We start from the raw sequence: 13,230 nt of genomic DNA, 5'->3' as shown, positions 1-13,230 counted from the left end.
AGGGATTTGGGGTTGTTTTTGCTAGAAAGAAGGCGGCTAAGAGGAGATCTTATTGAAACATATAAGATGATTAGAGGTTTAGATAGGGTGGATAGTGATAGCCTTTTTCCTCGGATGGAGAAAGCTAGCATGAGGGGGCATGGCTTTAAATTAAGGAGGGGTAGTTATAGGACGGATGTCAGGGGTAGGTTCTTTACCCAGAGGGTGGTGAGGGATTGGAATGCCCTGCCTGCTGCAGTTGTAAATGCGCCTAGTTTGGGGGCGTTTAAGAGATCCGTGGATAGGTTTATGGATGAAAAGGGATTGGTTTAGGTTAGAGGGTCATTGTTTTGTTTTAACTGGTCGGCGCAACATCGTGGGCCGAAGGGCCTGTTCAGCGCTGTAATGTTCTATGTTCTATGTTAACCTGTTGGACTTTAACTTGGTGTTGTGTTCTTACTGTTCATGCATTTGGCCATACTAAATTCTCCCTCAGGGTTCCTGAACAGGTGCTGGAGTGTGGCAACTAGGAGATTTTCACAGTAACTTCATTGCAGTGTTAGTTTTGGCCTACTTGTGACAATAATAAATAAACTTAAACTGACTACATTGTTTTTGCTTTTAAGTGGGATATATTCCATCTGGATTTTTGACCATCGTTTTAAATGTTTCCCACTCCTTCTTTGTTAATCAGTAATATTTTTCAGCTAACTTTTCCCTATTCTCATTCCCATAAAATCACCACAAAATAATTTCTTATCTCGTCCTTTACAAGTTGTATCTTAAACCCCATGATGTTGTGACCCTACTGTATATATTTTGCCCATATTTTTCTTTCCTGTTCTGGTTTATTTAAACATGTTCACATGAATGAAAGTTTATGTGCATGCCAATTTTTGAGTGTGTGTGCACATGATGATATGCTGAGAATGTGTGGCCAGGAAGCTCTTGTCTCTTTATCCAAGAGCAGAACAGCTTTAGCATTAGCAGACACAAGTTGTGTGGCCTGCATGCGATGAAGTGTGGAGTCTCAGCTGTGGAAGGACTAGGCGGAGTTGGGCTGGGGGGAGATCCTGTTTCTTTAAGGATCCACCCCCGAGCTGTTTGAATTGTCCAGTCCCTTTTTCTGCGACTGCCCCGTTCCTGCTCGCTATTGCATTTGATAAAAAGTGAGATTAGGGCTGGCTGCGCTGTGTCAGAGAGAGAGAGAGAGAGAGTGAGAGCGCGGCTACTCAGCAAGTCTTTCACACAGAGTATTCACAGGCAGGCAGTCTCCCCGAGTGAGTGCATTCGGAGTGGGAGAGGACAGAGTGCGGGAGCGTCAGCCACAACCTCGCTGCAAACAGAGCCGGAATACCAGTGAACTATGGTGAGTTCGCTGCATTCTGTGTATGGGGAGGGCATTGTTCTGTGTCCTTGCTGCTGTGGTGCTTGTGCAGACTTGTAAAAAGAATGTGTTTCTAGCCCGGGACTCTCAGTTAGTAGGAGTGGGTTTAGAAATAGTTGGCGAGCTAATAGTTGGTTTTATTAAGCCTCAAGTTATCGCGCTCGATAGGTGGTCCCGTCTTGTCTGGCACATTGAAAGCGTGCACTTTATACATCTGTGCACTTGTCCAAGTCACGATGGAACCTGAGCTGTGTGCCTTCCACTTTAAAGCTGGCACCTCCCGCTTATCCTGAGAGGCAAGATCCAGACAGAGCCTCAGTAAAGAGAGTTGGCATCGGTGACTCCCCGCCAGACAGAGCCTCAGTGGGATTGTTTCGGGAGGAGGAAAGAGGGAGAAGTAGAGGTCCCTCACACCAGCTTTCAGATGATGTTCAGGTTACAGCAGCATTGCGAGGTGTGTGGGAGAATGCACTCTCACTATGACTGCTCCAGAGTTTTAGGAAATCCTATGTTCAACATACTTTTCAATTGGTGATGCTGGATATTGCAGTTGGAGATTTTTTTTTGTTAATCGCTGTGATTAGAGTGAAGATTTGATCTTTGGGCGAGCGCTGCTTTATGTTGTCCAAGACTCCAGGCCAGTGCTGCTGGGTTCCTGCACATGGCACTTGGACACAGCCCATTGTCCATCAGTAAAGAGAGTTGGCATCGGTGACTTGCTGCCAGTGTGAGTCTTTGTCCAGTTTAAGATTGGCCGGAGTTGATCTTAGCTGGGGCAGTAGCCTCGGCCTGACAGCCACTTTCAGCGCTGGGAGGAGTTCATAGAGTCATACGGTGCAGAAAAGGCCCTTCGGCCCATCGAGTCTGCACCAACAATATCTAGCACTTTTTGAAAGTTATTTTTGTGTACCTTATTCCCAATCAAAAATCCAATTCAAAACAGATCCAAGCTGACAAGACAGACCATACCTCCCAACTTGGGCTCGATCAAGTAAGATGCAAGTTGACAGGATGAAGCATTACACCCCCTCGCTTGATCTGAGCTTTATCTTAGCCAAAAGGCCCAGATGGCTTTTAAAAAATTGCTTCAGGTGAAGCCCCAGTGTAACCTCATTAGCCAAGACCAGATGCAAGACCGGATTTCCACTTGATTTTAGCCAAAAGGCTCGTTAATCCCATTTTCCTGCACTTGTCCCATATCCTTGAATATTATGGTCCCAGCTCCTGCTTGTTAGTCATTGACTCTTTCAGTAGGGTCCACGTTAGCAGATATCTGGCTAGACTACGATTGGATTTCTCTCAAGGATGAATTGCTCTATGCCTGTGAAGACTTACCTGTGAACACTGGCTTCAGGAGAGCTATTTCTGGGTTTATTGGAGTGTATTTGAGTCTGTGTGTGTGGTCTTTTTAAATGGGAGGCAATGCTTTGTGGAGCTAGGGAAATGCAGAAATTCTGTCCTAAAGTGTGGAAGTGATAGAGTTACATTTTGCAGTGATTTTTGTGACAGGTTAAGCAGTCTCACTGAAGATTTAGATGGGAGATCACTTCTCTACAGTTCATACCAGTCTGAATACACTAGGGGCTTCAGTACTGAAATCAGTATTCCAATGTAAATTTAAAGTTTGGCTGGAATGAGGTGAACGTCATTGGGAGAGAAAATTATGCGGCATGGTGACTCGGTGATTAGCACAGCTGCCTCACAGTGCCAGGGGACTGGGTTCGATTCCTAGCTTGGGTCACTGTCTTTGATTTGATTTATTATTGTCACGTGTATTAGCGTATTGTTTCTAGCATGCTATACAGACAATGCATACTGTTCATAGAGAAGGAAACGAGAGAGTGCAGAATAGTGTTGCAGTCATAGCTAGGGTGTAGAGAAAGATCAGCTTAATGCGAGGTAGGTCCATTCAAAAGTCTGATGGCAGCAGGGAAGAAGCTGTTCTTGATTCGATTGGTACGTGACCTCAGACTTTTGTATCTTTTTCCCAACGGATGAAGGTGGAAGAGATAAGTCTATGTGGAGTCAGCACGTTCTCCCTGGGTCTGCATGAGTTTCCCTTGGGTGCTCTGGCTTCCTTCCACAGTCTGAAAGACATGTTAGGTAAATGCATTGGCTAAGCTAAATTCTCCCCCAGTATACCCAATCAGGTGCCAGAGCGTGGCGACTAGGGGATTTTCACAGTAACTTAATTGCAGTGTTAATGTAAGCCTACTTGTGACACTAATAAATAAATTTATGCATATTTTTCTTTTATTGATTGTGTAAAGAGCAAGTTATGTGAATAGTGGCACTGTGGGCAAGTTGTTGATCCCCTCTTTGCCATCTTACAATTTGTTCATTCCTCCTTGGCACGCGTGCTCTCCATTTGTTTTTGGATATCAGTTTGGTGATTCCTCCAGTGCCATAATGAATCTGAAGTGAGGTGAGCTTTGGGAATGGCTGCAGAATCCATTTAAAGAACCCAGAAATTAACCACAGTTAATCTTGGGAAAGACTGCCCTGGTGGCTATGCATTGCATGTTGCCAGATTTAAATCCGGTGAAGATTGCATAGTTGGTTCCTAGGAAGTTGATAACAATGACCAGCGTCTAGTCCTGTTTCTCATGCAATGTATTTACTCACGTCCATCCCCCAGACCAAAGGTCAGCAGGCCACAATCTAGGTTTGTCTTTAGAAAATAAATATCTTAAATAGTTTGAATAAAAGCTATTGGTAGTGGCAGAGTACAAAGAGGATTTTTAATGCTCGCTAACTGAAGGAACTAATGATATTGGGTGGCACTAAAACTGCAGTATGCAAGTCACCTGTTTATTAGGTGATTTCTGATCATTGCTGTTTATATATGTGACATTCTGGTGGTGGTTATTCCAGATGAGTGAGATGTTGCAGGATGATTGACAGCTGTCGAATGCTGATTCAGTGTTTTGGGGGGAAGATAAAGACTATCATAGCGTCAGAAAGTTCGATCACTTCATAACCCTCCATAAATTTGAAAAACTTTTTAGCCAATGATAAGGCATTTAATTGGCAAGGAAATTCAACTTTTTCCTCTGGGCCAATTTCTTCTAAAATAATTCTGTGATTGCGGTGCTAATTGTAGGTCATGGTAAGCCAATCTCTGGAGGATAACAGGCCTCCTTTAAAACAATGCATCCTCTTTCACCATTCAATTCTTGCCTTTCACAATGCTGTTTTCCCTTTTACCCTTTTGTGAAGTCGAGGAAATGGCTGTAATATAACCTAGGATTTCTGATGCATTAATTCTTCCACACTGATCCAGTAATTCTCTTTACTCTATATAAGAAGCAAACGGTTGCTGAGAGCATTACTGACTTGTCTCAGACTTGTACAGTGTACATTAGTGACAGTAGGTTAAAGACATGAATGGCTCCAGTCTGTGATAACAATCTTTGTAATGGAACATGAGGAGCTGGTTGGTGAACAAGAAGATGCTGGTTTGTCTGCAGTGTAGCTTTTTGTGACTGACTGCTGCTGTGTAAACACCTCTGCGGGCTTGTGTTTTGAACAGTAACATTTTAGAAATTGGCAGGCGGTGAGTAATTCAGTAACAGATAGTAGGGTAGTGAAGGATTGAACCGCAGTTAATAGTCCTCTGAACTGAGTCTGAGCCTGTCTTGATAAGCCTCTCTGCTGTAAGCTTGGCTTATTTGGATAATACATTTTTTTGAGTTTTACTTTCCAAATTCATGGCATTCTTTCAGTGTAGCCTCTTTGTCTCTTCTGATAATTTTGAGAAATAAAAAATAGAACAGACAAAATATGACTTGTCTAGGCCATTGATTTCCATCCTTGTGAGTCACTGGAAGTTCATAAATGCAATAAGGATGCTTGATCAGTTTATGTTCTCATTCTCTATTTACTGTGATTTTTGTTTGTGATGGTGATTGTCACAAATAATAATGAAATGTATTGTATGCTCTAATCTAATGGATACAGTTTAAAAGGTGTGTATATGTGAAATAGAGGAACTGGCTGCAATTTAACCTAAGATTTCAGATGCATTCATTCTTCTATGTTCTTCAGTTGCCCTATCCACCAGATTTTCTGAATCTCTCAGGGAGATCCACTGCAGTGCAATAATGACCAGACTTTATTCTTTCATCTATTTCCCTAAGACTAAGAACCTGTAGTTATTGAACACCTTTTCAATATAGAGCAACATCCAAGTGTGTAATGGGGTGGAATGTAGAGATGAATAATTATCGTGGGACAGTTAGGGAGGGGACCCGAAGCTAGTCAAAAGGGTGGGTTGAAAGCAAATTTCATTGTTTTCAGTGAGCGTGTTCCAGGGAGTAAGATTAAGAAGGCTGAACGTTCTTCTGGGGTAAAGAGTAGAGAAGAATGCAGAAAGCAAGAAACAGACAACTGGATGGTAAAAGAGGATACAAGTCTGAAGAAGTTTGTTAAATTATGATTGTGAGCCAAGTGAGGGATATGAAGACCAGATGAGGTTTTAAACATGGGGTTAGATTTGAGCAGAGTTTGGGACAAATCAGCCTTTCTGGAGCTCAGTGGGAGGTCAAGGAAACAGAATATTGAAGATAGTTGGTGGGCAGTAAGAAAATAGGTAAACTATTTGGAGAGTATTTCATAGGAAATCAAAAGTGTTAAGAAACACACTTTGTCAGTTATGAATATTTTATAGATATTTGCAGTTTAACAACACATTGGCAATATTTGACCCATCTATGCCAGCACTAAGATCAGCCATTTCCACCTCTATACAATCATCCAACTCCCTACTTTAACTGCTGTGCCACTGAAACACTCATCCATTGTTACCTATAGACTCAACTATTCCAATGCATTCACGGATGGTCTCTGTGGTTTTTCCTCAGCAAACTTGAGGTCATACAAAACTCTGGTGCCTGAGTCTTAACTTGTACCAAGTGCTTTTCTATTATCCTCATTCTCAATGACTTTGGCACCTTGTTAAGGAATGTCGTGAGTTTTAAATATTCTCACCCTTGTTTTCAAATTCTTTCATGGCTTCATTCTTTCCTATCTCTTATATCCTCCACCCTCCAAGATCTCCGTGCTCTTCCAATTCTGGCCCCTCCAGTATCCAACATATTAACTGTTTCAGCACTGGCAGCCATAGCTTCAGTTGCCAATGTGCTAAGCCCTAGAATTCTCTCGGAACCTCACTGCCTTCCTCATCTCCTTTTGTTCCTTAGGCACCCCTTAAAATCTGCATCTTTGACCAAGTGTTGGATGTCTATTCTCTTCATGTGTCCTTCTCCTTATGTGGTATCAAATTTTCTTTGATAGCTTCCTTTTGAAGGGCCTTGTGAATTTTTACTGTTAACGGTGCTAGGCAGAGTCTTACCAATAAATTATAAAGCGTTAGAGTTTGACTGAAAACTGGTGTGTTTCTCTCCACATCTTAGGACACTTTGTCAAAAAGAAAATCATGGGTGTGTGTTTCATGCCATTAGGTAAAGTCTGGCTGCCTTTTTTAACAGGCACCCCAACCAAAGCAAACCCCCCCCCCCCCCCACCATCCTGTGAGCAAAGCCGGCATCACCCACCACCCCCCCCCCCCCAACTCCTCCAAACAATCAATGCTGGCAAACCACCACCACCACCACCAAACCCCCCCCCCCCCCCCAAACACCATGTCCTGATTACATGGTGCCAACTTAGCAGTACTAGTTTGTGCCTGGTGACAGTGCCAGAGAATTGCCTGGCCATGGTCTCTCTCTCTCCCGCGGGGTTCATACTCACCTTTACAGCGCTGGGGTGGATCCCTGCAACAGTTTCATATCTGGGTGAATCAATTGTAAAGATAGGCGAGATTTGAAAATACGCCGTGGGGGGAAATGGCTGGGAGATGGCCTTTAATTATATTTAAATGTAATAAAATTGGGCACAAACCTGATTCCGGGTTTCTTGAGCACCCGCCTGAGGGCTCAGGATCACACCTGGTATATAAATACATGGAGGTGCGGACGTTGAGTAGACTGCAGTTCAGAAGAAAGAGGTGATCTCATTGAAACATAAAATTATGAAGATGCTTGTCTGATTAGATGCTGGAAGGATGTTTCTCCTGGTTTGTGGGGCGCACGGGGTGGGTGTCAAAAAGTAGAATTATCAGTGTAAATCAGCCTGCTACTTAGGACTGACATGAAGGGAAATTTCTTCACGCAAATAGTTGTGAATCTTTGGAATTCACTACCCCAGAAAGATGTGGATGCTCAGTCGTGGAGACGGTGATCAATAGCTCTTTGGACACTTTTTGGAGCAAATCAAGAGGTACGGGGATAGTGCAGTTAAATGAAGTTGTGTTGATGATCAGCCATGATCTTATTGAATGGCTTAGTCCTTACCTTCTTAAGGCCCCTCTTAATCTCTCCTTCTGTGGTGTGCTGTCCATTTCCCTGCAGCTTTGTTTTTGTTTAACAGTAAAGGGTCGATACACAAACAGGTTCTGTGTAGAAACTGGCATATTATATCTCGTCCGCTAAGGCAGAAGCTGGCTTTTTAATGTAGTGTAGACACTGGGATCATATAGCCATGACCTATATTTCCCTTTCTGCTCTCTTGACAGGTGCTCTTGCTGTCGATGCACTCCACTGCACTAGCACTCAGCTCTTGACAATTCAAAATCTGGGACAAACATTACCGCACTTGTTCCAGTTCGTTTTTCTGAAGCAGATTTTTGGCAGTTTGCATCACTGACATATTTTACGAGACCTGTGATCTGCACTAAGTTTACATAGAAGCATTGAGGTTAAAAGTGTAGACGCTCTGGGTAATGGATAATAAACAGGATGAAGGATTAAATGCAGTCTCTCTCTCCAGTTACCATATTCTGGTCCATGGTTATGCTTGGCAAGGTACTGCAGTGGTTTGCCCTTGCCTTCTGCAGATATTGTTGACTAGGAAGTTCTCAGAGTCATAAAGGTTTACAGCATGGAAACAGGCCCTTCAACCCAACTTGTCGATGCCGCCCTTTTTTTTAACCACAAAGCTAGTTAATTGCCCACGTTTGGCCCATATCCATCTATATCCATCTTACCCATGTAACTGGCTAAATGCTTTTTAAAAGGCAAAATTGTACCCGCCTCTACTACTATCTCTGGCAGCTTGTTCCAGACACTCTCAACCCTGTGTGGAAAAAAATGCCTCTCTGGACCTTTTTGTATCTCTCCCCTCTCACCTTAAATCTGTGCCCTCTAGTTTTAGACTCTTCTACCTTCGGGAAAAGACGTTGACTATCTAGCTGATCAATGTCCCTCATTATTTTGTAGACCTCTATAAGATCACCTCTAAGTCTTGTATGTTCCCGGGAAAAAAGTCCCAGTCTATCCAGCCTCTCCTTATAACTCAAACCATCAAGTCCTGATAGTGTCCTAGTAAATCTTTTCTGCTGTCTTTCTAGTTTAATAATATGCTTTCTATAATTGAGTGACCAGAACTGTACACAGTATTCCAAATGTGGCCTTACTAATGTCTTGTACATCTTCAACAAGACATCCCAACTCCTGTAATCAATGTTCTGACCAATGAAACCAAGCATGGTGAATGCCTTCTTCACCACTCTGTCCACCTGTGATTCCACTTTCAAAGAGCTATGAACCTGTACTCCTAGATCTCTTTATTCTTTAACTCGACCCAATGGCCTACCATTAACTGAGTAAGTCTGGCCCTCGTTCGATCTACCAAAATGTATCACCTCGCATTTATCTAAATTAAACTCCATCTGCCATTCATCAGCAGACTGGCCAATTGATCAAGATCCTGTTGCAATCCGAGATAACCTTCTTCACTGTCCACTCTGCTACCAATCTTGGTGTCATCTGCAAATGGTCTGGGTAATGGGCAATAAACAGGATGATTATACAGCCTCTCTCTCCAGTTACCATACCCTGAAAAGTCATTGGGTGACTGGTCCGTAGTTATGCTTGGCAAGGTACAGCAGTGGTTTGCCATTGCCTTCTGTAGATGGCTGTTAACCAGGAAACCCTCTCATTTTTACTGCCTGCCATGGTAGATTGGAAGAATTGATGTTCAACCTGCTTGGCTGTGTTCAACACCATTATTCTGATGAAACTCGTCTCCAATCTCCGTGACTTGAGCCTCGGCACTTCCCTCTGTGACTGGATCCTAAACTTCCAAACCCACAGACCACAATCAGTAAAGATAGGCAACAACACCAGTGCGGCACAAAGCTGTGTTCTCAGCCCCCTAATACACTCCTTATACACTTATGACTGTGTGGCCAAATTCCTCCCCAATTTGATTCTTAAGTTTGCTGATGACACTGCCATAGTGGGACAGATCTCAAACCATGATGAGATGGAGTACAGGAATGAGATAGAGAATTTGGTCAACTGGTGCGGTGACAAGAATCTCTCCCTCAATGTCAACAAAATGAAGGAGATTGTCATCGACTTCAGGAAGCATAAAGGAGAACATGCCCCTGTCTTCATCAACAGGGATGAAGTACAAAGGATCGAGAGCTTCGGGTTTCAGATGTCCAGATCACCAACAACCTGTCTTGGTCCCCCCATGCTGACACTATAGTTAAGAAAGCCCACCAATGTCTCTGTGTTCTTAGAAGACTAAGGAAATTTGGCATGTCAGCTACAACTATCACCAACCTTTACAGATTCACCATAGAAAGCATTCTTTCTGGTTGTATCACAGCTTGGTATGGCTCCTGCTCTGCCTAAGACCGCAAGAAATTACAAAAGGTTGTTAATGTAGCCCGATCCATCACGCAAACCAGCCTCCAATCCACTGACTCTGTCTACACTTCGCGCTTCCTCGGCAAAGCAGCCAGCATAATTAAGGACCCCCACGCACCTCAGACATTCTCTCTTCCACCTTCTTCCGTCAGGAAAATGATACAAAAGTCTGAAGTCACGTCCCAACTGACTCAAGAACAACTTCTTCCTTGCTACAGTCAGACTTTTGAAAGGACTGACCTTGCATTAAGTTGATCTTTCTCTACGCACTAGCTATTGACTGTAACATTACATTCTGCATTCTCCCATTTCCTTGTCTGCATAGTACTCAAGAAACAATATTTTTCACTATATGCTAATAAATGTGACAATAATAAATCAAATCAAATCAAATAAAGGATATACTGGCACTGGAGGGGGTACAGAGGAGATTCACTAGGTTGGTTCCAGAGTTGAATTATGAGGAAAGACTGAGTAGTCTGGGACTATACTCACTAGAATTCAGAAGACTGAGAGGAGATCTTATAGAAACATATAAGATTATGAAGGGGAGTAGATAAGGTAGAAGCAGGGAGGTTGTTTCCACTGGCAGGTGAAACTAGAACTAGGGGGCATAGCCTCAAAATAAGAGGGAGCATTTTTCGGACTGAGTTGAGGAGGAACTTCTTCACCCAAAGAGTTGTGAATCTGTGGAATTCTCTGCCCAGTGAAGCAGTTGAGGTTACCTCATTGAATATTTTTAAGACAAAGATAGATACATTTTTGAACAATAAAGGAGTTAAGAGTTATGGCGAGTGGGCTCGAGGGGCCAGATGGCTTACTCCTGCTCCGGATTTTTATGTTCTTACATCTTGCCACACCTGAACTTATCAAGTCCTGAAATGGGACTTGAACCAGGAGTTTCTGCCTCAGAAATAGGCAAACTACCATTGTGCCACACAACCACAAGAATACTTATTAGTATCACTGGGATTAGGGGTAGGGACTGCTGAATGGGTTTCCTGTAGAATCATGGAATTCTTACAGTGCAGAAGGAGACCATTCGGCCCATCAAGTCTGCATTGACAACAATCCCACCCAGGCCCTTTTCCTGTAACCCCATGTATTTACCCTAGTAATGCCCCTGACAATAAGGGTCAATTTAGCATGGCCAATCCACTTAACTTACACATCTTTGGACTGTGGGAGGAAACCAGAGCATCCAGAAGAAACCCATGCAGACACAGGGAGAACATGCAAACTCCACATAGTCACCCAGGGCCTGAATTGAACCCAGGCCCCTGGCGCTTTAAGGCAGCAGTGCTAACCGCTGAGCCATTTTGGGCCCATTGCTCTTTCCAATTTTGAATTGTTTTGGATTGAGAAACTTGATGCATTTGGTCAGATTTACAGGCCATCACAATCTCTCTTTGTTCCAAAACACCTTATGGCCATATAAATACTTTTGAAATGTCTCCACTGTAATAGGAAATGTATTAGCCAATATGCACACAAGGTCTCAAAAACAGAAATGAAATAAATGACCATCATTCTCATTTTTGGTAAAGGGATAAATGTTGGCCAGCAGGCTATTCTTTGAATAGTGCTGTGGGATCATTTACCTTCGACTGAGAGGACAGGTGGGGCCTCAGTTAAACATTTCAGTCTGAAAAGTGATAGCGGCGTTCCCTCAGTAGCGCGCCGAAGAGCGGCGATCCCTCAGTAGCGCGCCGAAGAGCGGCGATCCCTCAGTAGCGCGCCGAAGAGCGGCGATCCCTCAGTAGCGCGCCGAAGAGCGGCGATCCCTCAGTAGCGCGCCGAAGCGCTGGTCCCGATTTTGCATTCAAGGTTTCTGACTCTGAGGCAAGAGTACTACCACTGTCACCCAATGCGGGTGGCATGTTGGCACAGTGGTTACCACTGCTGCGGCACAGTGGCAGGGACTTGGGTTTGATTCCTGGCATGGATCACTGTCTGTGTGGAGTTTGTACATTCTCCCCCTGCCTACGTGGGTTTCCTCTGGCTGCTCTGGTTTCCTCGCGGGGTAGATGCATTGGTCATGCTAAATTTTCCCTCAGTGTAGCTGAACAGTGTGGCAACTAGGGGATTTTCACAGTAACTTCATTGCAGTGTTAATGTAAGCCCACTTGTGACACTAATAAGCTTAAAATCTGAACAGCATGGACATTGTTTGATACTGTTGAATAGCTAAGGGAGAAATTGACAGCATTTTTGGCAGACTTGATGCTCACCAACTCACACCAAGATTGAGCAACAACTGATTAAATTAATAGAATGCTTAACTTGTATAAACAAGAATACAAGGCAGGGAAATTGATTAACAAATAGTATGCGTCTCTGGCGAAATAAACTTGGAATAATTTGTGCATTTCAGGTCACCAAAATATCAAAGAGATGTTCAAATTTTGCAGGCTGTACATTGTAAAGACAGATCATCAAGGATCCGAGTTGTAACAACAGTCAGAAGAAACTTTGCAATTGAGGTGTTTGAGGGCTGTTTTCTGGTGAGATGTATTAAGGCAATAAATGTTGTGTAAAAAGATAAGTAAAAAAATTGTATTGAGTCTCGAGCAGGACTAGGGAACACTGGTTCCAACCCAAAGAGGGTAAATTTGGGTCAGCTAAGAGGGAAGTTCCTTATGCCAATGTGTCAATATGTGAAACGGACTCTGGAGTTGGCTAGTGGAGATAGAAACTCTAGAATTATTTCAGAACCGAGTGGATGATATTTTAGAGAGGGAAAGAGCTGCACATGCCTGGTTTTGATTTTGACATTGGTCAAGCCCATGCGCATGACCAATGGGACTTGGAGCTGAAGACAAAGACCCCACATAGCCGCACAAAAAGTGAAAACTGAAGAAGTGTACAAAAACCCCTGAGGATACCAGAGAGACAGAGATAAAATATTCTGTTCTAAACATCACAACATTGAAACCATGCCAATAACTTGTATCTACACTTACGCTTAGATAATGCCTAGATGTGAGATTTGCATTATGCTGAGACTTATGTCCCGCTCTTCATTGAATCCCCTGCAGTGCAGAAAGAGGCCATTCAGCCCATTGAATCTGCACTGACAACAATGTCACCCAGACCCTATCACCATAACCTCACATATTTACTTTGCTAATTTCCCTGACACTAAGT

The 13,230-nt window shown here is 43.3% G+C and overlaps 1 protein-coding gene across 1 annotated transcript in view; it reads left to right on the top strand.

Moving 5' to 3' along the window:
- Positions 1-1,170: 1,170 nt before the first annotated feature.
- Positions 1,171-13,230, top strand: part of n4bp3 (NEDD4 binding protein 3) — a 109,706-nt gene continuing 97,646 nt past the window's right edge. Inside the window, exon 1 of the mRNA XM_080201125.1 lies at positions 1,171-1,348. The gene's annotated coding sequence lies outside the window, so the exon portion shown is untranslated. The remainder of the gene's footprint in view (positions 1,349-13,230) is intronic.

This window comes from Carcharhinus amblyrhynchos, chromosome 13 (genome assembly GCF_965287045.1).
Source record: "Carcharhinus amblyrhynchos chromosome 13, sCarAmb.v2.hapA, whole genome shotgun sequence".
NCBI lineage: Eukaryota > Metazoa > Chordata > Chondrichthyes > Carcharhiniformes > Carcharhinidae > Carcharhinus > Carcharhinus amblyrhynchos.
This window is presented reverse-complemented; position numbering and strand designations above follow the sequence as displayed.